Source organism: Stigmatopora argus, chromosome 19 (genome assembly GCF_051989625.1).
Source record: "Stigmatopora argus isolate UIUO_Sarg chromosome 19, RoL_Sarg_1.0, whole genome shotgun sequence".
Lineage (NCBI taxonomy): Eukaryota > Metazoa > Chordata > Actinopteri > Syngnathiformes > Syngnathidae > Stigmatopora > Stigmatopora argus.
Window position 1 is genome coordinate 10,357,457 of NC_135405.1, and position 27,687 is coordinate 10,385,143.

A 27,687-nucleotide genomic window follows, 5' to 3' on the forward strand; every position below is an offset into this window, starting at 1 on the left:
AAGCATTGGCAAAACGATCAAATAATGACAGCTGTCATGACTTCATGTACATAAAAAAAGAACAAAATCTGACTTAAAAGACTCAAAGCTTAAAGTATTCATACCCGTAATCATCGTCAGCATCCCAATTCAAATGTCAAATAACCATTAACAGGAGCAAATAATTGTCATCAGCTACAACGAACATTTCGTAAAAGCCTCTCAAACACAACTAGCAATGAATTAATACTAAAGAGAAGTTTGTACAGTACATGTAGCACTGGCAGTATTAGTATTCTCATGGGTACTGTTCATGTTCTATCACATTGATGAAATGCTCATTATGTGGGAATGCTTGAACTGCAGCACAACCCCACAATGCTTGACCTTCATGCTCACACAAAAAAGCCAATCCCCCCCATTTGTTTCCTACTCCAGAATGCAAAGCACAATCACGTTTCCCCTGTCACATTTACATGATGATTCCCAATGCCTCAGAAACGAGTGAGTCTGAGGAGTGGAAATGAATATTCATTCTTTCATTCAAAATAAATCATCAGGTGTAGAAATCTGTCTACAGTGGGTGACAAATCCTGAAATAAATTCCCACTTTTTTTCCACTTGCCGCAATGGAACGTTGCTATCCTCGTCAGTGTGGATATATTCCCACTGTTGTGAATTTATCATGCTAGATAAAATCTCCAGAGCTGCTTTGGTTTGGCTTATCACTTAAATGAAATAGACATGCAACTGTGTCATTTTTTTAAAGAGCATTTGCAAAAGGAGACAGTAATGTACCGAGTTATTCTAAGCAGAACTTTAAATTATGTACCATTCAAACTATTTTCACATCTGATCTTAATATAGTTTTACCAACAAATTCCAGGTAATGAAAATTAGACTTTTAATTTGTTTGGACACAAATTAGGATTGGACCTGTGGCCTGCTTGTCCACTATTAAATTAGTAATTGATAGCAAACCTATTCTTCTGGGAAATTATTCTGGATTTGTTTTTAAATTTACAAATGAAACTTAACTTGAATACATTAAGAAGCACACTGAAATAGACTGTAGGTACAAGACTGTTGTGTTGTTAAACATTCTCCAATCGAGGGTGCATTTTTCTTTTTGTGGTAAAAATAGTACATCCATCCTCATCTTAGGAGGCAGGAGTTGATGAAAAACATGCAATATACTTTACTAGCGCTTGGGGGCGTGCTGCAGTTTCCTTACTTGTCGATCCACAAGCTCAGCATCAGTCAAGAGAGTTAGATGACAGTGGTGGCACGAGAACCGGAAACAAAACTGGACTCTCTTCAAAATAAGTGAATAACACTATTTGTATACAATATTCATTGTTATTATTATAATATAGAAATAAACGTATGACTATTAAGAGTATAAAACAAAGTTCATCAAAGCATCTATTTGATCCAGTTTGGTTTTGTTTGTACATTTTATTAATTTATTTGCGGTTGAATTGCTAAAGAGACGTTGGCCCGGTGATTAAGTGGTTATCGCTTTGGCCTCACAGTTCTGAGTTTGAGGGTCCAATCCCAGGTTCTGACTTTCCTGTATGAAGTTAGTATGTTCTCCCCGGGTTTGTGTGGGTTTTCTCCCGGGAACGTGGTTTCCACCCACATCACCTAAACATGCAATTTTAGGATGGCTGGACAGCCTAAATTGTATACTTTGGTATAACATGAACATGAATGTTATATCAAAAATATATTATGGAGTAGTAACTTTTTAATTACTGCAGCAGCATCAGATAACATGGGTAGGCAATGGGTGTGTGAGGGTTGAACCAAGAGCCCCTCATTTTAAAATATTAAACAATGGGGAAAAGTGCATTTTCACTTTCTATGTATAAGCACTTTTGTGCATTTAGCAGACTACACGGCCTACCTGTCTGCACACTATATAAATAATATATCCCTAAGCATTTTTAATGTTTTCTTTTCAATTCAATTTTTATTTAGACTGTTGTTTAGAACTTTGTGACCCATACATCTCACGAGAATCTAAAATCTAGGCTTGCACTCTGGAGCACTCAATAGTAAGCACAGTAATATGGATGGAAATATCATTTTACATTAAACGTGCATTAACATCCTATTAATATTATTGTTAAATCACAGGAAATTGCAGGTACACAAGAAAATACCCGTTCATACTTCTATCTTATTCTGAAAAGGCTTTTTCGGAAATGGAATTCTCCTCTTCCCTCGTGTACTCTGACACCGGCAGATATCCACAGTCCAGCTTGGCTCGATCGTACGGTTTATCCCAGCGTTTCAGTTCTTTGGCTGCTTATATATTTACCAATCATTTTTTTCCTCCCCCGCAGACGCAGAGTTTTGCTGCCGCCTCGTCAGATACGATCGGATGCCTCTGGAAGTCGTGATCCTCGGTCCAGGTAAGGAACGCATTTACCTCTCTGTTCGGTGACCAGCGTCCGTCCATATGTCATCGCCGGCCTGTTGCCTGCCTCCCTGCCGCGTTCCGGGAGGCAAGCGGCAGCCGCGCAAAGGCAACACTCATCGGTCCCGTACTTAGTTGACTCCCGGAAGGATGTTCCGCTCTTACCCCAGTACGCTACTTCCCCGATCGCATCCTTTTTTGTCACTTGTTCTCGCCAGTAAGGCGAAAAGCAGCAGGTAAACAATCCGCGTGTATCTGCTCCACTGTCACGTTGTTCGCATGCAGCTTTCTTGTTGATGATCAGTATCACTACTATAATAATGATGTTAATAGTAATCATTGGCTTATTACTATCAGCTAAATGCATCCAGATTGTTACGAGGTCTAATAGCGTTTAAGCTAACGGTCTGGTGTGGTTGGCTGTCCGTGTGAGTGACCTCCACCCACGCACAGCAATGCAACTGTACACATTTCCCTATTTGTTTATTTATTTATTTTCTTGTGGTTTCCTAGATTGTGCACGCATTTCCTCTGCATGTGTTGCCCGATCTCATCCTCATCCTCATCTCGGTAAGGCATGCTTTTGTTGTCATGATGGGAAGGGAATGTGTGGGAGTCAGTCTTGCATGCCCCCCAAAAGATGTTGGTTCATCTAAATGCCATATAACTCAATCTGTTTATTTTCTTGTTACTTTTGACTTATTTGACATCCCAATATCATCACGTCCAGCTACCAAACGGGCTAAAAATACAAAATGCCATATAAGGACATGATTGCCACAAAATCAACATTTCTCCAATAGCATGAAAAAAAAGATACACATAAAATACTATGTAGCAGTGATTCTCTAAATATTACATAACCAGACATAAATAAACATTGAGTATCCGACCTCTGGTACTCATTTGAGAACCACACCCCTCAAAAATGTTATGTACACTGTTATGGTTATGGTTTTGATCAGCGGTACACCGCCTTGTAACTTTTGATCCTTTTAAAGACATCTGCTATGTCACTGTTAAAGGTAGTTAATTTGTAACCTTAAATGTCATATGTCAAGGACCCCCCATAAATTGGCCATTCTCCGTGAGCTATGTGTGACGGATGACAAGACGATACGTGGGTGGACATGTAGGACTGCTATAGGCAATTTGACTTTGTAATTGACACTCTTCAACATCCAAATGTCATAGTATTAAAATAAGCTAAGCATTTTAGAAGAAGCCATTGAAGCACCGAAGAGTTGCGGTTAGAATGTCGGCCCTACAGTTAGAATTAAATATTTTCAAATTAAATATTGTTACAAAAATAGCCGTATCGGATCGAGACATCACTAGTTGCTTACCAACCCGACCCAACCAAAAGAATTTGTGTCTACATAGTCCAACGTATGACATACTACAGCGACAAGCTTTGTGTCTTTGCTTGACAGCAATGAATCAACCAATTGTCAAACAATACAACAATGAACCAATCATTTCATTTCATTTGTACGTTCAAATGAACTATTGTACGCTCACGTGGAATGAGGCCACAGCGGTATTAAGTCAACACCCATGGAACCTAATGCATCATTAATATAATGTAATAAAGTCCCCATGTATAACGTTAAACCGACTGATTAAGTTAGGAGGCTTAATCGAGTCATGAATAAGTAAGCAGTCAAACATATTGCCAGGACCAGGAATTGTCTCAACTCATCTGTGTTACTTTACAGAAAGCAAAGATTGTTATCATCCTCAACCTTCACCTTGTGTAGTTCACAGTCAGCTAATCACAATAACTAAGCGCATTAATTAGATAATTTGTTAAACACAATAACTTCAACGGTGGGCTTGTTTGTCGACAAGGAAAATAAATGCAAGTAATTGCTTTGCGAAATGCAAATAATTACTTTGGGAGAGTTCATTCCTGGTCACATAAATTTTGATGAAGCACTTAAATCCAGGAGCCTGATTGGATTTTTGACTATAAATCACAATTTGCTGTGGTTGTTGTTTGTTTTTATTTTTTTTCACGTGAGCTAGATTTACACTGCAGGACAAAGGGAGCAATTCTGATTAAATGTGTTCATTCGATTTTCATGTAGAATACAAAATCTATCTAAAAATACCTTATTTTCTCTGTAGTTTTTTATACAATATTATAGATTGATTTCCTGATCCATGTATCAATGTATCAGTAATTGCTATAGTATCGCTATATTATTATTGACTTTTTGGGCAGCCATTAACTGGTGATGACATGATTCCTCTTCATTTTTTACTAATGACTTTAATAATTAATCTATTAGTGGTTCTAGCAAAGGAACATAGCCAGTGTAAAATGATTTTTTTTTTTACAGTTTTATCTGCATGAAACAGCACCTTTTATTTTCACAGCAATTACCAATCCTGTGTTCAATTCAGTGCTGCAATCCTGCTCCAACTGGAGTTTTATTTAAAATAGCATTTGGATTAGTTTTTCATTTCAATGTTGTCTGCAGTACCAGGCTGTCACCAGCACAGCGGGCGCCTCTGTTTGCATGAAAAGACATTCTAATTTCAAGCGTCACAGTGTTTTGACTTGGTGTACTGTGTGTCTAACGCTTGGAAACACAAACAACACTTTTTTTTGTTCGGGGGGGATTTCCTCCCAACTAACTAAATTCAAGAAACTATCCAAACAATGTATTGAGCATAGTAAAACAGAAAGAATTCCTAACACCATTGTTTGTGGGAATTGATATTTGTTTTTGTCAAGGTTTTTTACACGTTCTACTGCAGATAGAGCTTGTTGAATACGGTTTGTTTGTCGCCTCCTGATAGGCAAAAAGAGGAAAAAGTTGATTGTGTTTTTCTTTGGCACATATATACTTGCATCACTGCACTGATATTATAATGTACTTTGTCCCTGAAGACCCATATTAGCCTTGAAGATGCATTTAAAAATAGCCTCTCAGATCACGATGATTCATTTCTTCAGGGTATCTTGCCCATCTGCAAAATACGCGGTGGGCTGTTTTTTTGTGTTGTTGTTCAAGGCACCAGACTGCAGACTTTCAGAGTGCCAATTCCACAGGAAGTGCCTCTGTGCCATCATTCTTTTGCTCTCATTCTTCCAGAGGCCCATTATTATCAGCATTGTAAGATAGAGTGTCTGTGTAGTGGTCGTAAGAGCCAATCAGAGGGTGAGTGAGGAGTGGGTTTCCATGGAGAAAAACGGGCTGGCTCCGACAGAGTACTGAATCCGATTTTGAGACGGCTGGTTTTGTACAAGGTGGGGCATTCTCTAATACCGAAGCATAGAAAATGTCCCTGTAGGCTGATCTTCATGTCTGGTTGCCTTTGTGTCTCTCTGCTGTTCCACCTGTTGCGCTTGCCTACTCAGGCTTGTATCCGTTTAGTAGTTAAAGATAGAGAAGCCTTTTGTTTAATGGTTACATGTTCTCAACCACTAAAGCAGAATTGCAATTGACTTTGGTTCAACTTTTATGTAATTGCCTAGAAGAGGAATCCTTGAACGATGGTACTAAGCAGCAATCCAATTGGAACCCAAAAGCAAGACAAATTATGATGGGGGAGACGAACCCACTAGCTAAGGGAACTGTGCTCCTAATGTTAGGGCTAGTTTGTTTTTTGTCGCATATTTAATAGTAAATAAGTCACTGCCTGTCTCATAAATTCATACATCCGACTGTCAGTGCTTGACCACCCATAAATCTCACTTACATGGCACTGGTATGATGTTCATATATGTATAGTACTCATTGCTGGATAGAAACATAGCTCATTACCTAATGTGACCTCAGATTTGCAAATAAGTCAAGTTGAAGCTATCATACCTTTAGATACCCGGCTGGCAGGATGTTCAAATGTGTATTTGTTTGGAGAGAGTGCTTCTAATACAGCCCTTGCAGCTGTCATGGCCTGCCAGGGATTCCGAGTTGGCGAGTCGTCTCAAGTGTGCTGCCCCCTGGTACTGTTTCAATGCAGCCTGCGGTGTCCTTTCGTCAGAGAGGATTTTTCTGCATGCATTTGTTGGCTTATGTGTGTTTCCTGGGGAGTTATTGCTGCTGCAGCTGGCAAAGTGTGTCTTGTTGTTTTTTTCCCCCCTCTCCCTACTTGAGATGTCCAGAAATACTCCTGTAACGATCTAATTGGTGTATGTTAATGTTCCATATTTCCTAGGTTTTTCTTCCTCATTTGCAGTTTACAGAAATTTACTCTACTGTGCTGCTATATTGTGCTTGGATTACAGTCATTTTTAGCCAAGAATTTTTAAACACAAACAACAGATGTTCTCGTTTTTATTTATTTATTTAGTCATTAAATGTGCCCCAAAAAGAATATGCTGAAATGTTGGTAATTTACAATTCGAGCAATCCTGAGCTATTTTAGATGCTTTCAGTAGGGCTAAACTAGGAAAATAGTCTCTATTTATTTACTTTTTTTTGACCCTGCCAATCTGAGTCGCTGAGATAAAAGATTAATCTCACACAGGAGCAAAACATTATTTACAATATTAAAAAAGTAGTGGCTAATCTCGAGAAGACAAAGAAAAATCATTTAACACTTGATGTTTCAAGAACTCCTAAACAGTAGTTTATTTGTTATTTATTATTTGTTAATACAGTTCATGTATTCAGCTGCATGCATGTAACATAATACTCTACTGCTAAAACAAGAAACCTAAAAATGAATGCCTATAAACATATTATTACATATTATTACTCAGAGTTAGCAATTAAGAACATTGTGAAAAACAAAGGACATATTTTCCCTGAGAAGAAGGGTAGAGTAACATCTATTATAAAGTTATAATTAATGACGAGTTTTGGGATTTGGTTGATTACTCACAAACTTTAAGACCAACATTAATTAAAAAAGGATTGTTATTATTTATTCTTGAGCCATAGCTCATCTTTGATACCTGAGCACAACCTAACAAGAATGGCTTGACTAATTCTGCTAGAACTCAATTTATCCAACATGAAGGCATCATCTACTTTGTGTTCAATACACATACACAATACACATTAGTCACCCCCTGATATCGGCCTGCATCCATCCATCTTAAAACTAGTTTAAACAATCCATCCATCATTGCAACACTTTCGGCATGGGAGTGTCGTGGAAGCACAAACTCACTAGTGGCATCCACGCTTGGGTGGCACATAGATAGATATGTCGGGGAAAAGAGGCAGATGGTGACAAAGGGAAAATGTGGGGAAAAAGAGCAAGGTAATAATTGGGACAGCTGCACATCTCCAGGCAGAAACATTCCCATCACAGAGTTCTCTTTGACCCTCTCCTTAGTATCCCTACCCAATAAAAAGCCGTCATCTTAATGCAGCCAGAGACCCAGATGCGGACCAGTAGGATCAGCCAAAGTCCAAAATTGGTCTGCACTCATGACATGGAATGCACAATGACAGAAAAGAAAGTCTCTGAGCTCACATGACAGAATGGGATCATTTTACACACTTGGTTCGAAAGGTTGTCTGACAGGCCGGACTCTTTGTGCAGTGACTCAGAACTATTATACTGGTCTCAATAGGATGGCTACATTTTCTGCACCCTCTCCACTTTTATCAACTCTTATGAGAACAACTTATAGACTTGCCTTTATTTGAAAATGGAATCTGAGTAGGTATTGAGTGACCAGCATAGAATCATCACACAGAACTGAACTCCTGCAACGAAAGCCCCACATGAACATCATCTGTATTATAAGCGCTGTGGGCATTTATGTTTGGCTGCCCAATGGTTGTGCTCGCCCTGTGGAGGCTGTTTTTTAATTGTTTTTTTATGGCTACGGTGTTGACCCCTGGAGGGGGGGGGGGGGGGGGGGGGGCGCTATATGACCTCCATTGAGAGGTCAGAATTCTAGCTCCAAAAAGTATTCAGTGGTTCATTTACCATTTACTCTGCAATGTGTGCCATTTTTTCCAGGGATTGAGGATGTTTACAGTCGCTCTACCTCAAAGATATATTTTAGTTGTATTTTTATATCGTTGTGTGGTTTATGGAGGTGCTGTTTACCATAAGAGACTTATGGAAGATCTTTGAGGATTGGCTTGATTGGATTTCAGTGGCTGGATCACTTGACCCAGCATGGTGCTGTGGAAGATAGCAGGGAAACAATCAGACTGCAAGCACAGTAAAATGTAGGGCAAATTCTGCCTTTGTTCCCAGCAGTCACAAACATTCACTGAACAGTGCAGAACTTCATGAATGTCATTTGACAGTATTGTGGTTATGTAACACAAAAAGTCAAATGAAACGCCGTCAGGTTTTAGTCTCCGGTCATTTAAATGTATTCATGTGCAGTGTTATGAATCACCATCTCCGAGCAATAGCATTTCTAGTGTGAGGCAACATCAATGAATTATTTGTTTGGGTCAAAGAAATGAGTGTTGTTTTCAACCCCATCCAATTTGAATAATAATAATTAAAAGAAAAGCTTCACAGAAATTAGGCTGGGCCATCATGTCTCGTGTCCAGTAACTGTGCCCAAACCACGCCCTCCTCCTGGAAAAATTACTACCTTTTTCACTGAAGCATTTTCCGTCCCTCAAGATCATATTTATTTTATGTAATGTGGTCCCTGTGTAATAATGCACGGCGTAGCAGATAAATGGCCCCATTAGATAAAAACATATAAACCTGACGTTAAGAGATGTATATTATGGGACCGAAGTCATAATTGTTCTGCTGCTGTTCCCGGAACTAATGCTAGAAATTCAGTAGACACAGATAAAGCACTCGATTGTTTTCAGAACTTCTCATCAAACATGTTTCAGATACTTATGTTGAAAACTATTCTGTGAAAAGTGGAAATCAATGCAGACTGAAGTCAAATGTAAACGGAAAGCTCCATCCAGTACTATAAGGCGCACTTAAGTCTTAAATTTTCTCCAAAATAGACACGCCTTATAATCCAGTGTGCTTTATATATGGAAAAAATTAAAATGTGTCATTCATTGAGGGTGCGCCTTATAATGTGGTGCGCCTTATAGTCATGAAAATACGGTTCGTAATAAAAATGAATGTGACACAATTTAAAGGTTACACCCATATATCACTTCTGTTTTAGTTTTAATATAAAATATGCTAATCCCACCCATCGTGTGAGATTGACTTGATTGTGTGGTACTGCCACAAAGCCGTGAAATGGTATGTTTTATTGTGACATAAGATGCTGTCACGAGGCACTCAATTTCAGATTTGATCTAATTACCTGCATAGATTTTTCTTGAGGCAGCATCCCCTTTGGATAATTGTGGGAATGTGTCCCACTGGACCTGCCAGTGTCTGTTGTTGCATTGTGATATTTCTTGGTAGTAGATGTTTTGTTTACCCTGACAAGTATCTTTCCCCAATAGCTTTAGTATTGATTGAGCAGTAAAGTAAATTTATAGTGCTAATAGAACAAGATTTGCTCAAAGATATTGCATTCTGTAATACAGAAATATCAATACGAGTCTTGAGCTTATGGATCTTTCGCTAATGTCTATACATTGTGAATTGTAACGTGTTGTCGCTGTCATGACAACGCTTTTGTTAGTTGATGATCACGAGGACCACACTGTTTCTGCAGAGTACCAAATTGATTTTTTTTGTTTTACCCTCATCCATATTGCATGCATTTATGGTTTTGGGCTTGCTGGAACCATCATAGTATTGCAGTTAAACAACTACACCAACCTTCAGTATTGAAAATTCCTGGAATTACATTATGCTATATTTTTTTAACATTTATGAAGTGGCAAATCTATAATTGACCTTCATTCAACACTTCAATATACACTTGAAAAAAACCCTTGAACAAAGAGGAGTTTTGGGAGAACGTGACAAATTATGTGACGTATCCACCACAATAAACATTATATGGGCTTCCCCAAAGTGGATCGTAATCATGGTGGCGCTCCCAACAGTATTAAATAGGGAACAAATGGACGCTGGATAACACTATGGGTGATGTCATCTAGGGTTTGTCCAGTTTTTTTCTTAATAGTCAATAGTAACACAACAAAGACCCCTTTCATACCCCATCACTAACCACAATTATTCCTCAAGCGCTCTTGTTAAACCACTTTCTTTTCCTCCAGGGGTCATGGGTTAGGAAATATGTTGACTTGTACTCTACAGCTGGGCAAGATTTGGAAAGCAAATTTGTTCAAAGCTCACCCCTGGTCTGTCAAAGGTTACTATACCATATCAATGTATTTTCATTGCACATCTAACTACCACAGTCCTATCCTACATGACCTTTAGTCACCATTCAGAATCTGTCTGAGTGGCAGCTCTGGTATTTACCTATGGCAAAGTCCTTTGAATACCAGCAGGGGACTGTTAGTATCAGGCGTTGCTGTCATGTAGCTTCATGGGTGTCTCATCACACTGTCACTTCCTTCACTCCAATTTTTTTGTTATTGTCCCTATCTTGCACACGTTTTTATAACCGAGTAGCTTCAAACAAGCCCACTAATTTGTTCAATTTCGCCAGAGCCCTCTTTTGTCCATTGCAATCAAACTCTGGTTCCTTAGTGTGGAAGATAGGCTTAATAATGTTACATTGCGGCTGTAGCAGTATTACATGAAAACATGAAACCCGATATTTGGGAGGATCAAAGACACATTTTTAAAGTGGGTGAAAGGCAGAGAGGTATGAAAGGTCCATTTTTAAGTCCTAGTGTTTGTGTTCCCATTGCAGATTCTACAATATGCGCTAATGAAGGCAATATAATGATAATACTAGATGGAATTTTAATTTATCTTAAAGCGTCCACCATTTGTTTTATAGATCTAATGTGTTCAGTGATGCTTATTTGATTGGGGCAATCACAACTGTGGCCGTGCAAGAGAGAAAGGGAGAGAAAAAAAAGAACTGTGAGCAGAAAGGAAATGCCTTTTTTAATACATGCAATGACTGGAGTGCAGAAACATGCCTGATAAAATTAATAACTGTGAAAGACAGAGAAAAGGGAGTAAGTCACTCATATGCTGAGAAATAGAGTAATTTGTTTAGCATTTAGTGGCACCTTGTAACTAATCAGCGTTAATACCGATTTTATTTCTAGAAAAATAGTGGTGAGCTGCAATCAGAGATCATCATTTATTGGCACAATGTCCCTTTCTTATATTTTTGGTATTTGCATGCACAGGGATTAAATGAAATAACGCAGGACGAACCTAGTTATCAATCTTACAAATGCAAGGCAGAATGCATTCTTATATAGGCCATTAATTGTCCTTTGTCATTCAAGAAAAGCTACTAAGTCTGTCTTAATTTCAGGGTTAATAGCATGAATCAGATTTCTTGTCCTCTGGAGGATTAAAGTTAAGGCAAGATAATTGGTTAGCCATATAAGTTTCAAGTTTTTTTTAATACACCTTTTCATTGGGATCTGAGTTGGTCAAATATTCAAAGAAGATTCATCGTTTGTTATCAGCTAATGTATCTTTATCTCTCCCCTGGCAATCTGCAATCCAATTGAGATCGTCTTAAATCATGTTTATCTCAGAGGCAATGTTGCACTTGCAGATCAGTCTCTTGGATTAGCATAATAACAAAGGATAGGCTTTGCTTTAATTCCACTAACTCTTGACCAAGCTCCTTTTTTCCTACTCATCTGTTGGTAACGAGAATTAACACTTTGTAACAACCATCATTTATGCTTAAAGTTAACAAAAAAAGTTCATGCAATCGCTCCAGCATGAAATAAATGGGAAACAATAATCAATAGTCAATTTCAGGGTGAGTTTACACTAGCATCATTTATTTGCTTAATAATTGTGTTGGTGAACTTGTTTAAACACTCATTTCCAGTTCTGTTGGCTTCAGCAAAGGGTACACGGTCGATTGGTCGCCGGTCGATTGGTCACCGGTCGATTGGTCGCCGGTCTTTTGGTCACCGATCTTTTGGTCTCCTGTCTTTTGGTCCCCCGGAAGGTTATTGATAATTACCATTTAAATCGTTGCTCAAATTCCCTAAATACAAACTGCGAATTACTATTTAGTCATACTTAATGCCCTATTAATTATTAGGCTAAAGAAAAGCTCAAAATTTCTCTGACTTTTATTGTTTTTTGTTGGAGCACTTGTTAAGACCCTGACTGACGTCCCTTCCTAAGGGGACAACTCATGTACACAGAAACTCTTATACACTCACACGTCGGCTCAGTGAAACTGCTCATGGCCATTGTTGGCTTTTATTGATGCGTAGACCATGTTATTTTACCTTGTTTTGTCGCCGGTCTTTTGGTCGTCGGGCTTTTGGTCGCCGGTGTTTTGGTCGCCCGTTGTCGCGGTTGGGGCGACCAAAAGACTGGCAACCAAAAGACTGGCAACCAAAAGACTGGCAACCAAAAGACTGGCAACCAAAAGACCGGCGACCAATCGACCGCACACGTCAGCAAAGTGCTCAGTGTAGCAGCCACTGACCTTCTAAATTCTTAAAATGAAAAGAAGGAATAAAAATACAGCTTGACAGTGCATGGTTAAGAATTGCAGTAATTTGAAGAATCCAAAAAGAATCAGCAGTGAAAATTCTTAAAATGAAAAGAAGCAATAAAAATGCAGCTTGACAGTGCATGGTTAAGAATTGCAGTAATTTGAAGAATCCAAAAAGAATCAGCAGTGAGGTGGGCCAGCACCTTAAATGTGTGCAGGGGTTTGCTTGTGAGAGGGAGAAAATGACAGAGATGGAACAGAAATGTGCACATCAACAGTCTGTGTGGCTGAATCTGTGATACGGCATTGTGGGTTTCTCAAACAAACAAGTGGTGGAGCGTGCAAAAAGGACTTTCAAGCCACTAAAAGCGGCGACCACACCATTGATACACCTCCTTCCTCCTTTCAATGATTAAGTCAAAAATCATATGACACGCTCACTGAGATAGACACACACACACACATGGCAGTTCCTTATCTTATTCATCATTCGTCACGCATGGTGGTTTCCTAATTTTGCTCATGGCTGAATTTAAATAACTGCTATTTTCTATGCTAGTCGCTGTTATTGACTGTTTTTTGGGGGTTACTGGTCCAACAGCAACCAGCATTTAATTGACTTGAACTTTCATTGCTGCCACTTGGCATGACTGTGGAAACAGTACGTATAGGCACAAGCCCTTTGCGGTAATTCAGCGAGTCACATTTTAATCCCATTATCAGACAAACGCAGACAACAACTAACAACATAGTGAGCTTGTTTTCTACACTGCTTTGGGGCATGTGGCCAAGCGGTGGGGGTCCAGTGGCTAGGAAAAGGCGGGACCAGGTGACATCTGTGACCCAATATTACAGTGGCCATGCTCCATCTTCAGAGGCAACCTGGCTGATTCAATTGGCTTCATTGTGCCCATGCTTACATGCACAGCATTAAATATTTATTCAAAAGAATTCACCTGAGCCATATTTCACTATTCTATCAGGAAAAACTATTTTCCAGTTGATGGAAAGGTTAAAACTCTGTTTAAGTTGTAAAATACTCCAGGGTTTGTTTTGAAAAAAAAATGGTCAAAGCTGTACCGCATGGTTCTGGTTTTAAATTCAATGAAGCAGGCTAGCCTGAGCTCGGGATGAACATGATAATTGATTAAGATTGGCGTCACTGTGGCTGACTGCTTAGGCATCTCTTCCTCTTCACAGTTCTGAGATTAAGGGGTCAAAATCAGGCGCTAGCTTTTTGATGTGGAATTTGAATGTTCTTGCCTTGCCTGTTTTCTATTGCCTTCCAAAAAGATGCATGTTGAAACTAAAATATTTGGACAGTAAGTGGAAATGTAAATGGGAAATGCTGCTAATTTGTGCTCAGTTGTTGGCTGGGAATTGATCGATACTGACTTTGCCGATACCAAAATTTGTCACGATTTGACTCAATGCGTTTCGATTGTAAACCATTCTTGAGAGGATGCAACTTTTGTGCATCACGCCTGAGTGTGTGTAGTGTGGAATTTATATAGTTTTTAATTCCGTTTAGAGTTGGACACTTGACTATTTATTTGTTTGGTCAAGAAACAAGACATTAGGGTTTAATAAAATGCCAGTATCTAAACTAATACCTAAGAGCTGACATCTTTAATAGCTATTGTATGGATTTTTCAGGTGACAAATGTTTAAGCCTTGGCTAATGTTTGCACAGGCCTACAGGTCTTGTTTTATGTTACTTGATCAAGCCAACGGTTATTTTGGCATTAATTTATAAATAGAATTACTGTAGGAAAGTTCTGTGGTTTGCCGAGAACCTGTGGGCAGGAAACGAATTCACTTAAATTAACAGCATAGCCTTTTGATTTGATATGCATGTCCACTTGCAAGCAGATTACATCCTATCTGCATTCATATGTTCCATCTGAAATGGAAACGTTGTTCAGCTCATGTGCTTCACTCAATCAAATGATTAATCTTTCTTGCGTTAACCACTTTACATATAGTAGCCAAGGCATGAGCTGCCTGTCAAATTAACTGAAAATTAAAACAAAGGTTCAACTTTCACCTAATTTAGTTCTAATTTCCCGTCAATGAAAAGATAATTGCTATAAAAAAGAAAGATGATATTGAATAGAACAAAATTACATGTCATTTATATTCCCATTTATTGTCAGATTGTTAAGTAAATAATTAATGTTTAATTATCTTTTAAAAGAATATCACACTATTCAAAATATACAACAGTCTTTACTACAGTTTCTTGCTTCATTTATTTGGCCTGGTATCAGCCAATGTTCTCTAAAATGCAATTTTTGAAGTTAAATCCTTTAGGACATGTGTGTCAAAGTGGCAGCCTGCGGGCCAAATCTGGCCCACCGCATCATTTTGTGTAGCCCGAGAAAGTAAATGATGAGTTCCAACTTTCTGTTTTATGATGAAATTCAAATGAAGATTGTAGATTATTTCCTGTGTTTCCTCATTTTAAATCAATAATTGCAAACAATTTGTACTAATGTGAATGTCCAAAAATGATTTATTGATTAGCACGATCGAGAAAGCTGTCAATTTATTAATCGATTAATTTTAGCAGCCAAATTGGAAGACATAACGGCCCTCCGGATGTAATCAAAACTACCACGTGGCCCGCGACAAAAAATGAGTTTGACACCCCTGCTTTAGGGCATTTTCAAACTATGCAAAACAGAAAAAAATACAACTCAACGTGTGAGGTAAATGTATTAGTTATCAAATTGTTTCTAGCTTTTATTTTGGACAAAATCGCATAGTGATTATAATTTATGAGCGGATATATTGTAATCTGTTGGTGCGATAGGCCTAACCTAGACCTTTCAGCATAAATGAAGCTTATTATTACTTTATCTTTGTAATGACAAACACACACGGACAACCCACATGCTCATACATTGGCCTGAGATCTGCGGTGCGCGAGGTGGCCGTCTGTTGCCACTGTTAGGTCCTTCTCTCCCACTGACCGTCCAGATGGACCTGATCTGAGCTAGGACTTTAGTTCATAGACATTGCAGTAGAAACCTCGAGTAGAGAACCACACATTCTACATACGACAACACTTTATTTGGAGATTCCTTAAGAAGAAATCTAACCATCATATGGATTCTTAATGCATATTATTTGAAAGACCCACAAAAGCAAGGATATACTATCCATGCGCTTGGGAATACATATAGACAAACATCCATTGACACTAACACCATGTGTATGTATAATAATAAAAGTAATATACATCTGGATTTTAAAGGCTACAATTATTACAATAACCAATATGGATAGAGAAAAAAAATAACCATTACTAGTGGCATTTAATCCTATTGACAATTTAGCTTTTAAACACATACATAGATGTTTTTGAGAGGTGGGACAAAGCGGAAGTACATAAATACCATGGAAATAACACACAGCAAAGCCTGCTAATTAAATTCAGAACCTTTGGGCTTTTTTTCCACATGTGCTAACCAATACTTTAACGTGTCGCCTTGGGAGATATGCAACAGTGTAATTTGAGAGTTAGCCAACATTATATCTGACTTGTGGGGTTTTCAAGCACGCTTAACAAGGCCTTGGTGCATTTTTGTTTTGGTTGTAGATTTGTAGATTTATTTGTTCCAAACTCAGGTCTAAGATAGCAAAGTCAATAATGTAGTCTTATTAGATCTTTTTCCTACTCCTAACGTGATTATTCATTGTCATCTTTCAGCTGCAGTTTTTGTTGGAAGAAGTCCACACGGGTGTAGTTGGATTCAAATTTGTTTGTGACTGTGCTTGGGATAGCCAAAATGTGTCTCTTGTTTCAGTTTTTATGTTGGTTGATTCAGAGTTTTATTTGATACTATATGTGGTGGTAGTGTGGGCTGAATGCCAGAGGAGAGACTTAGATTGTGGCATCTATTTCAAGTTTGTAATAAGGCTCATTTTGGAATGTTTCATGATTTATAATTAAAATGCAATGTTAAAGGGTCAAACCCTCAAGATTCCCCTTTTATTATGATTTTCCCTTCCAGGAACAATATAAATATAATTAATTAGTGAACATCTTAAGACTTTTAAACTCAACGTCAGTAAGTAGAGCGTGAATACACATTGCTGTTTGCATCAAATCATTTCATGTGACATGAATTCAAAACAGAAGTGAAAATGCACCCAAAAATCAAGGAATCAATTCATTATTCAGTGCAATCTTGCTCTCCTGTTCTTTGTTGTCCTCCTTCACAAAAATGGTAAAACAAATGCAATTCACTTGGGGTGCTCTGTTGCAGGTAGCACATGCACACTGTTCTTATTCTTCAGTGCATCAGTTGCTCCTGAAATGGCTTATTTTTCTATGGCAGGACCATTTCTGGTGACATGATCATCTCTTGTTTTCGTCTTTAATTCAGTCATAACTCTTCTTGAAGTTTACCATCCGACCTGTGGGCTATTGTGGCTACTGACCTTAGCCACAATTTCATTCATCATTTACTGTCTTTTCCTGTATCCACTTATCTCCCTTATCAATCAGTTAATATTTCATCTGTTCAGACACCTGGCCAGTTACTTGTATATTTTTCAATATTGTGCATGCAATCAATCTCTTGATAATTATCATTTTTCCCCCGTTTCCCTCTCAAGATTTCTTGACTGTTCCAAACCCCTTCTTCCCTTCTAGTTGTATCTCTTCTCGCCTGCCGCCATCATGCCTGCAGGCTTTAATCATCCCCGTTTCCGCTTGCCTTGTCACATTTGGCCTGCGTGCATGTCTGTCCGGGCCTCGTCACACACGCGAGGCCCTCGCTTGGCTGACATCTCGACACACCGCTGAGGGCTTCTTATGTCCATGACACATACGCTGACCTGCTCCTTCGCTTCTTTAAGCTCTGACATCATCAAAGTGGGACGTGTTCATGCCTTGGGGACTGTTAGTGGTTAAATGTAATAGCAGCCACATCTTTAAAAGAGGAAGGAATAGATACGGAAGATATAGAGACACTTTACTTAGCACTCTGTGAAAATGACACTCAAAATTTAGACATGCCTACATACTGTAAAAAATCCCCCAAACTGTCTCTTGAAAATAGGAACAAGAGCAACGTTATATTTAGGTTTACAAACCTGTGTTCCGCTGTTGTCATTTTTGAATTCCCCTCCTTTCAGGAAGAGAATCCACACATCAGCACTATTTTTATCAGAGGCGATCACGTACAAAAGATGGACATAAGCTCCCATGTGAACAAAAAGTCCATCTTATCACAACCTTGATGAATAACTTATGAAAGCTCAAGGTTTTCCTTGATGAAAAATGGAGTCATGGTCTCCATCTGTTACTGTAAAACAATGTTATAGGTGATCTTGTGCCCAGTGGGAGTGTGAGTCTCTGACAACTGCATACAAAGTGAGGCAAAGCACCCAAAGGCTCATTAAACAGAGCATCGGGGTTAAGGACAAATCTGCTTCATTTGTAATGATCATAACTGGAAGTCTTGTCTCACTGTATATGTTAGTGGAAGGAATTTACGTAGGCTGGATAAAATAATTCTCAGTAGTCTTTAGCACACTGAAGATGCAAGACTTGTCCCTCTCAAGAACATTCAGTCCCACCCTAATCCAACCATTCAATACATTCCCATGAACTGCCAGTTATCTCAATTCAACCACATGCGTGACACAACAGCTAAACAATCACTCTCCCAGCATATGACCAGAGACAAGGTTAATCAGTCTTTTCCCCACAATATCTTAAAATACAACCACAACAAAGAAATGAAACACTAAGTGTGGACGTGGTCCCAAAACAATTTAGAGTTGAGTTTAGGATGAATGTTAGTTTTGGGCCACGCTTACTTCTGGTCTGGTTTACAAAAAGAAAATTTATTTTTTTACGGATATGTGAATAGGTAAAAGATGTATTGAAATCTTAATTTTCTAGTAAAGTTTGACTGTGTGTTTTATGTTATTAACTTTTTTATACAGTCTCCTACGCCTTAGAAAAACCTTTAATTGCACATTCCGTTTTTTTAATCAGCCAGCAATATGATGATAGTTATAATCAAAGGGTCCCAATTACCGTCTGGTTGAGCAGTTTCTGTTTTCTGATGGAGTTTTTTCTTCTAAATATTCTTAAAATGTCACTCACTGATAGTTTCCCTTTGGTTGTTTGATGTAAAGGTGAGCGGAGCCTTTTCGCGATGCGATACTCCACAAGCAGTTTGGACCGCTGTGATTAGATCCTTTTCCTTCTGCCGGTGATCTCTGGCCGACAGACCGTGTTGCTAGAAGAAAAATGGCAAAGAAGCCCATTAGGACGGGTCCACAGTGATCTATCCCGTTTGACAAGTGAGAGAACTGAGACCATAGTGGGCGGGCGGTGCTCATTAATTCCTAGCCGGATGTTGAAGAGTCCAATCAAGGAGTTGTGCAGTGGGTTCATACAGCAACTTCTAACGTGCAAGATCTCCACACACCAAAAGCTATTCGAGCAAGGCAAGGAAACAGGGTGTCCAAGTGTGGGTACTGATGGCTTCACTGCCTCAATTGATGGGTGCTTAGAGGAGAGTGAACTGGTTGGGTGATAGAGGGAGAGGGAGCTGGTGGCTGACTGTATCAACAAGTCTCTGATAGTCTAAACTCGATATCCACTTTTGTTCAACCTGCAACACCTCTACTTTCACCCTGATACTGCCCAGTCGTTTCCCATTGAAAGTTGAAACATAATCTGTCACTGCCATCCCACTGAAGGTTGTCCAATGCTGAAGTATTCTGTAAAAAGCCTTACTAAATCAAATATCCTTTTACTAGACTAACTATCAAAAATACTGCGAGATCTAATTGTAAGCTTTCTTACAATGTCTCAGGAGACAGTTTTGCAAATAATATTCTGAAACGTCAAGTCTGATGTACTGCAAAGTGCATTATCGGTTTTAAAAATAGATCCCACACCACCTAAATCGCTGCTATCCCTCTTATTCAATTTAAAAAAAGAGAGATTTTCTGTCATCTAATAGCAAAGCTGCTATAAACGCCCTCCTTCAAGTCTTTTTTCCTCCCCTTACGTGACACTGTCATGCATAGTGCTTTCATTTAAACTCTGATTTTACATGGATTATGCTTCCATGCTTCTTTGCTCCAAGCGTCTGCATGTGAACTCATGACAAAGTGACAAATAGTGGTCTATCTTGTCACATGATACGTAAGCATTTGCTACATGTCGTAGTGCCAAATGACTGATCGCTGGACCTGTCATAGGCAAAAAAAGGAAGCCTCACTTCCTTCCTGGGCAAATAAATGAATTCAGATCAGGTTCTGCTCCATCCATCAGCAGTGATGTAATGAATTCCAGGAGGCTGAGAATGCTAACAAGTTCATTATCCGAGCTGGGTTTAGAAGTAATTACCATTTTGCATCCAACGCTATTGCAGACTGGGTCGTTCTTGTCAAATTAAGCTAAGTGTGAATATAGATAAATACTTGCATGAGGTGCACAAAGTGGGCCTTGGTGACAGATATTGGTGCAGTTGTGAACGTATTGTCGTGGTGCTGAGAGATCAATGGTAGGACCTGGTAGTAAATTTTGCTTTACAGGTCAAAGGTTTTCCAAAGAGAAAACCATACGTTTAAAAAAACCCAAAAAAGCATTTATAATTAGCCTTATTTTATTTCTTAACCCTGTTCATGTTGTAAATGTAACCGGAATAATGCAATTTTTACTGGCATCCCATGCTTGATTCGCAACATGGCATTTAGGAATTTTCATTGATTCTGCGAAATGTCAGTTAATTGACTCCTTGTTTTCCTCATCAGACTTTATCATTGACAGCAATTTAAATGTGAAAATATCATCCGACATCTCATCAAGTGATTCACCAAAACATGTGTCATGTATCCCCAAGTTTGCTTATCTTAGTAGATTACTCATGCATCGAACAATATCTGCAAAGAAGGGATATATAGCATTTTGACATTTTAACTTAGCTGTGGGACTTTCCAACCAATATAGCCATACAATAAAGAGTATTTTTGCAATGAATCCAGATCCGCTTAATGATAAATTTGTGGTTGTCAGCCCACAAATATGTGGGAACCGACTGTACACTACAATTATTCTTCCATAATCATCACTACTCATTATTCAATGTGCAATGTACTAATGCTTCAGCTGCATAAAAAAGCACATTATTTCTATAACCATGATAAATACTTCCCCTGCAGCTCTTATTAATACATACTAGCTAATATACTGCACAGTTGTAAAGATCCATACTGTAGCAACAAGTTTAAATGAAAATTTTATGCTTTTTTTCTCCTACTATTCATCATGAAAACAGATTGATAAATAAATTAGTGAACAAAAAAAGCCAAATATGCATGCACCGTTCCATCCAGTGCACTTGAGTCATGATGTACACTCGCGTCATGTGAGGCGCGAGTTTGAATTCCAAATTGTGCGACAATATGGAAATACTGGATGAGAATTATATCCCCATCTTAATGCCTATCGATTTAACAATCCACTCAATTCTTAAAAAGGTTATGTTGGTGTTGTGTTTAAATGCAATCTGTCTTTTCTTTTCATTACTCATGCGCTAGATTAAATGTTTGCATTCTTCTGTATCCGTTGTTGACATTGTAACCTAATTAATTTAGCTCCCCAAATGGGGACACACAAATGTACTAAAACATCAATACCCATTCTAGAAGGAGCCATTTCAGATGTGTGTAGTGTCTTCATGGTTAACATAGCGGACTGCAAATTATGCGCTACAAAATGCATGATAAATTTAGCTCAGGCCAGACAGAGAAAGCAACCCCAAGAGTTGTGGTAGTGAACTGGCTCTCTGGACATTTGTAGTATATAAACTCAAAGACATGCCATCTCAAAGTACACAATGAACTTCTGGCATATCCCTATTTTGAAGTTCTACACTACTTAGACCTCCACATTTAAACTGGAATTTGCCCGATTCTTCGAACCAACTCACGACCTGTTGAAATTTCAAGACTGTGGAAATACATCTATGCTACTAAGGTTTTGGAATTTGCAATCACAAAGACATCTCTTTTCTCTCAGAAATATGATACATGGGTGGCGGAGGGGGTGTGCAAATGAAGTAAATTTGTGAAGGGTGGAAATTTAGTTGCCAGGCAACTGTTGTTACTCTTCACCAGAAACCCTCAGGGTAAAAAGATCAGGAAAGAGGTGCTTGTGGGTGGGGGGAATGCCTTTGCAAAAGTGAGTACAAGGAGTCCTCAGGTCACAAGGTCCTCGACTTACAACGTTTCTACTTTACGATATGCAATGCATCATCCGGCATTTTAATCGCACCATAGTGTTTCTGTTTAGAGAGTCGCTTGTCTTTGTTTATGCAGGGGGAGCATTCCTGCTTTTTTCACCCTCCTATTTTCAAATTATAGCCCCAAAGAAAAAAATGCTTGGTCTTTGAGTGATGCTGGCAATTACCGAGGAAACGAGGCTTAAGATAGAAAGATCGGAGAAAAGAATTATTTACTACATAGTAGTCAGTCAGCTTTCCATTTTAGCAAGGACCAATATCAATAGGACTTTAATATACACATTTCCTGGAATCTACAAATTGTAGCCTTTTTTTCCCCCCAACGCAATTCACTATTTGCCTTCTCGGATTGGGATTTGGCATATTTTTCAATTTTGGGGCACCAGTTAATAGTATTTGTAAAGTTAAATCCATTTAATGCATGTTTTCCTTAATGACTTTGACTACATTGTGTTGCCTGCGGCTCAATCTTGAATGGTGGAAGGATGGCCCTAATTTGGGCTAATGGGTGAGTCAGCCATCATCATCATGTATCCCTCGATGGACTAAAAAGACATACTGGCGTGCCTGTGACACAATGCATCGCGACTGTGTGGGCTGACAATTGTGAAGGCAGAGTAGGCCTACTCCGTTACAGGTACCAAAAATGTCAACAAAGAGGTTAATCTCTGGCTAACCTAATCAAATCGTTTGTCATCAGATTAGATTAAAGTGTTTAACCTTGCTTTGGGCGGCTGTCTGGTCAGAGTAGATGTGACTTTGTGACGCGTACGGCTATCAAAAAGCCGTGAAGTGATTATGCACGGTAAAGGACTGCAGCTTTATGTTCCAATCATCTTGAAAATAAAAGGTGCACACATAACTTTGCAATGTGTGGTGGGTGTACTGGAGGACATTAAACTGTGGGTGGGTTGACAATGTGACGTCAGCAAAGGTTGAGGTAGTTGTTGTGGAGAGGCATCTGACTGCGGCCAGGCAGGAGTGCTGCAGTGGCTAGTTTACATTCCACAGTCGGCTAAGCTTGAACAACCTCTGCTCCGCTTAGACATGCACACATTAATACATCCGCTCACGGCTGTATGCAGTATGCTATATGCAGACACTGCATTCAATCATTATTTATTGCTTTTAAACATAAAATCATCAACAAATGTCAGATTGGCCGGCATCGATCTTATTTGACATGGTATTCCGTCACCTATCCAATCCATAACTTACTTTGTCAGAATTCCCACGCCTTTTTTTAGGTGCACCAAATGGTGTAAAATGATAAGTTGCTCTACACATTCAAAACAATGTTGCAGCCAAGAACTGAAGTTGTAAAGCCTATCCTTAATCCGAATATTTCAGACACATTTGCATGAGTAAACTGACTGTAAACTAGTTAACAATTTGCGAGTTACATGCTTTTGTCGTAAGGCAGCAAATTTGAAGTGTATTATATTATATTTATGTACTAAAGCAATCAGTTCATCTAAATGCATTGAGAGAAACCACCATGAATAGTGGGCTCGGTTGAAAGGGACACACGCCAAATGTTGCTCCCTGTTGGTCCAATAAAAGGCTTGTCAGGCCCTTTAGTCACAGAGCTTACCCACATTGTGACCTAAAGTGATCATGTAGTTATGAATGAGTTTCATTCGCCTGTTGACCTGTCTTCACCGCTCCGCACCTGCACATGACGTTACATTAGATACATGCATTCAACAACAATGCAATTATTCCACTATTGATATTTGTTATGTCTGAACAAAGGTAGAGCTGTGAAGTATTCCCAAGAGACCAGTTTACAACTGTACAAACAGCATAGACTTATCACCCCTTTCCTCCCATGAGACCTATTAGTAGAAGTGGGGGATGTGATCTTTGGGCGGTTTCACTAAGCTATGTGTAACCTGTCAAAGATCAACTACGTGATATGACTCAATTAAGGGAGCGCTTCCGCCTGGTAACTGAGAGGGTCAGTAGATGATCTTTTCACTGTCAGAAACTGCACTTTATTCAAACAGATGCTGCTTTTGTGTGTACATTAATTCATTATTAACACAACTTTCAAAATAATCCAAATAAGAATACAGTTTAACAGCATTACCTGCTACATCCTATAGACACTCCGCCTCTCTTGAAAATCGTCAATAAAAACACAACTCATGGAGTTTAGTGCAATGCTTCTTTTGGCATACTAATTAGTTCACGCTCGATGTCCCAAATAAATTAGAGCAATGGGTTCAGTAGATGCAGCTAATCCTGGGACTGGGATATTGACTGATTAAATGCTATGTCAACAACAATGCTGCCAAGATGTAATCCCCTACAATTTAGACAACTGAAAATCAATGAAAAGACTGATCAAAAATTGACCTCAGTATTTTATTCAGTATTCTCACCGCAACACTTTGTTTCCAATATTGACTGCTAACAAGAGGACTTGGAGTCTATTCCTGTAGAACTTTGGGTATATTACAGTTGTGGTATTTGGCTTGTTTTGTGTGCAGTCCCTTCTGTAATCATTCCTAGTGAAATCATCTGCATGAACATGGTAATAAGAGCAGGCAAGTATCCCGCTTAGCAGTTGCAAGAAAACCACCTGTTTGTTCACACATGGCCATCTCCATGGGGTGTTAATTCAAAGCAAATCCCATCACCCTTTGTCCCCCCCACAAACGGTAGTTAAAAGGACATGAAACCCAGCATGTTCACTTTCTTTTTTCCCCAGGAGTAAGATTATAATGACAATGCACCATTATAGGTCCAGCAGGAGTCTGGGCCACCGAATTACTGTTTCTGTTGCCACTGTTTTCCGTGAAGTATCTCTCTTTGTTAGTTAAGGGATAAAGTAGCCGCAGACATCTTTGCTCTCTGCTTGTCAGCCAGCAGTAATGACCAAGCTGTATGGATCTAGGCAACTGGGCCAAGCCGTTGGCAGGCTGGTTCCTCTGTGCCGGTCTTCGGCTCACAGATAGGAAAAGGAATGAAACCGAATACCACAGAAGACACACTGAAAAGATAGGATCAAAAGACCCTGAATAGAAAAAGGCAGATTTTGGAGGTTGAGATTTGTTGAGCCTTGTGCACAATTTTAAGATAATTTATTTAAAGATGCAAGCATAGTTTAATTTCAAATTGAATATCAAAAGGTAATGGGAACGCCATTAAGATGCATGCCTTCGTTATCAAGAAAAGTGGAATCTAAAAGTTTATACTTTTCTGATTTGACTATGTAGGATGAGGCACAGTGAGCTATAGCTGAGACTTTTCTACATGGTACAGCACTAACCTTTCCCTAGAATGTTGCTTTTATTCCGTTTATTTATTACCCATATTACCATGTTAAAATAATTGATCACTGCCATAATTTGATGGGTTTGCGCAGTCAACAAACTGGAATAAAATGGTTTTATAGACTATACATAGAAAGGGGGAAAAATCCTGCTAGTCAAATATTTTCTTCAGAAAAAATGGTAGCACAACAATACATTTCCCGTAACATTTGTCTTTTTTTATGTTCCCACATGGACCTAACGTATTTATGATCGACAGACAAGGGCTGTATTGTCATGTTTATTTATTACATTTGAGTTCCACGAGCAGGTCAATAATTCAGTTTAAAACATACCAGCCATTTCGATTACAAGAATAATAACATAAAACGGCCTGTTTCTAGCCTTTGCAACCAGGAATGTGTTTGCCATGTCATATTATTTGTGTGGTGCCACATGTGTATATGACTTAAATTTATTTTAACTATTAATGCTGCCTGACGGATAATATTGCTTGGAATGAAGAATTCCATATCTCAGCTTGATCTGTATAGGGAAGTTGCATTTTTGGAAAATATTTTAAAATGAGGATAGAAGACTGTTTTTCTGTAGTTGGCATCAAAACATTATATTGACTGTTCATCACGACTGTCTAGAGGACTACGATTATTTGGCTATCCTCTCCCTCGTTCTGAGATACATGGCTCCAAGTGTAATGTTGTGTAAAGACTTGCAATCAACATGTGCAGCCATTGCAAGCAGGCACTCTCACCACTGCCTGGGTCGCCTGCCAAGTCCGCCCACATTACCTCTCGTCTGCTCAGCCACCCCCACTTCGTTTTGCTCTTTAAAAGAGCCATCTTTCATCCAGACTATTGATGCAGACCCAGCTGATACAGCAGTACTTGACTGGAACTTGGGCCTTAGTTTCCATACACGTCAAAAGCAAAGTGGAGTACCTCTCTCTGAACTAGGAGAATATTTTCTTTTGGATCAAGCCAAAACAGTTGTAATTGGTGCATTTTCAAGACATCTGCTGTTTTGTTCTGTATTTGCAGCTTGTCCCTAGGGCTAGTGTGTTGTTTATGCCACCACCCTACAAAAGCTTCTGCAAATGATGATAAACCACAGCTTGAAGATCCTCGATTTTGATAAAATTCCAGTGTTCCGGAGCAGTCTTGTCTTCGTTATCTCTAGTGACCACGCACAAATGCGAGAAGATCAAAGAAATCTTACATCCCAAGACTGACGTCATCTGCTAAATCCTTATGTTACGGCTCTCTTTTGAAATAATCTCACCAACATATGGAATTTACTTTTGTTAAATCAGAAAAAAATGTTAAATCCATCTCCCTTGGCAAACCATGACATAGGCCTTTTATCCTAAATTTGATTCCTTTATGCCATGTTTTACAAGAATTGTAGATTTATCGCACGCCGATGGAACATGCGGCTCGCCCTAGGTATTTTGTTAAGCATTGCAATTTAAACCTCCCCACGCCAGCATTAACTAGTTGGGTGCCCGTCTGGTAAGGAATATTCTGTCCTCAATGATAGGTGTCCGTCATCTTTCTTTGAGTGGACACCTGACAATTGTTCATGTCATTCTGTTTCACATTAAAAAGACTAGGACAGGCGAGAAGGAAAGCTTTGCTGGAACAAAAGTATGCTGAACAAGCAGCAACCCTAGGAACGATTGATGGACTATTCTGTCTAGACTACTGTCAGCACCTGGTGCATCAGGACAACCAACAGGACACACACACACACAACCTCTATAGGGAAGTCTTGGCATGTACTTCTTTATTGATTAATCGATTAGAGGTTGGACAAGACCCCCTTGGTCCCTTTCCATCTTAATTCATCATCTCTCCAAGACATTTACGCAGTTCTAAGCTTCCAACTTTGTTAGAGCAGTTAAGAGAAGACGATTTTGTTTTCTGTGATGATTATATTTTTCTAAGTTTGTTGCTGATGTGCTCTTTGACTCCAAATCCTGTCAGCTGCTCAGTGACCTACATTCCATCATGTAACTTTGGAGGAATTAACAAAACTTGAAGTTAGGGAAATTCTAGTGCTGGGTAAACCAGATAATTCAATTCTAGCTGTTCTTAGAAAGTGGTCGTCTGTATATTCATAAATTTGATACTTGTCGATTTACCTTTTATAAAGAGTGACATTTTGGTCTTAGTTTTTCCTCATCTAAATTTAGGAGAGGTAAATACAAAAGTTGATTCTCTAGCTGTGATTGCATCAGCTGTCCCTTAACATGGCCTGGTAAAATGTTTTTTTTTCATTTATACT

At 38.9% G+C, this 27,687-nt stretch overlaps 1 protein-coding gene across 4 annotated transcripts in view; it reads left to right on the top strand.

Moving 5' to 3' along the window:
* The first annotated feature begins 2,199 nt into the window (after positions 1-2,199).
* The window catches only part of fut8b (fucosyltransferase 8b (alpha (1,6) fucosyltransferase)), a 72,754-nt gene continuing 47,266 nt past the window's right edge, over positions 2,200-27,687 (top strand). The window contains exons 1-3 of one of the 4 annotated variants that reach the window (XM_077586474.1): positions 2,200-2,257; positions 2,331-2,399; positions 2,918-2,974. The gene's annotated coding sequence lies outside the window, so the exon portion shown is untranslated. Of the gene's footprint in view, positions 2,400-2,917; positions 2,975-27,687 lie in introns of all 4 variants that reach the window. The other 3 variants (XM_077586473.1, XM_077586475.1, XM_077586472.1) reach the window with 3 other exon arrangements.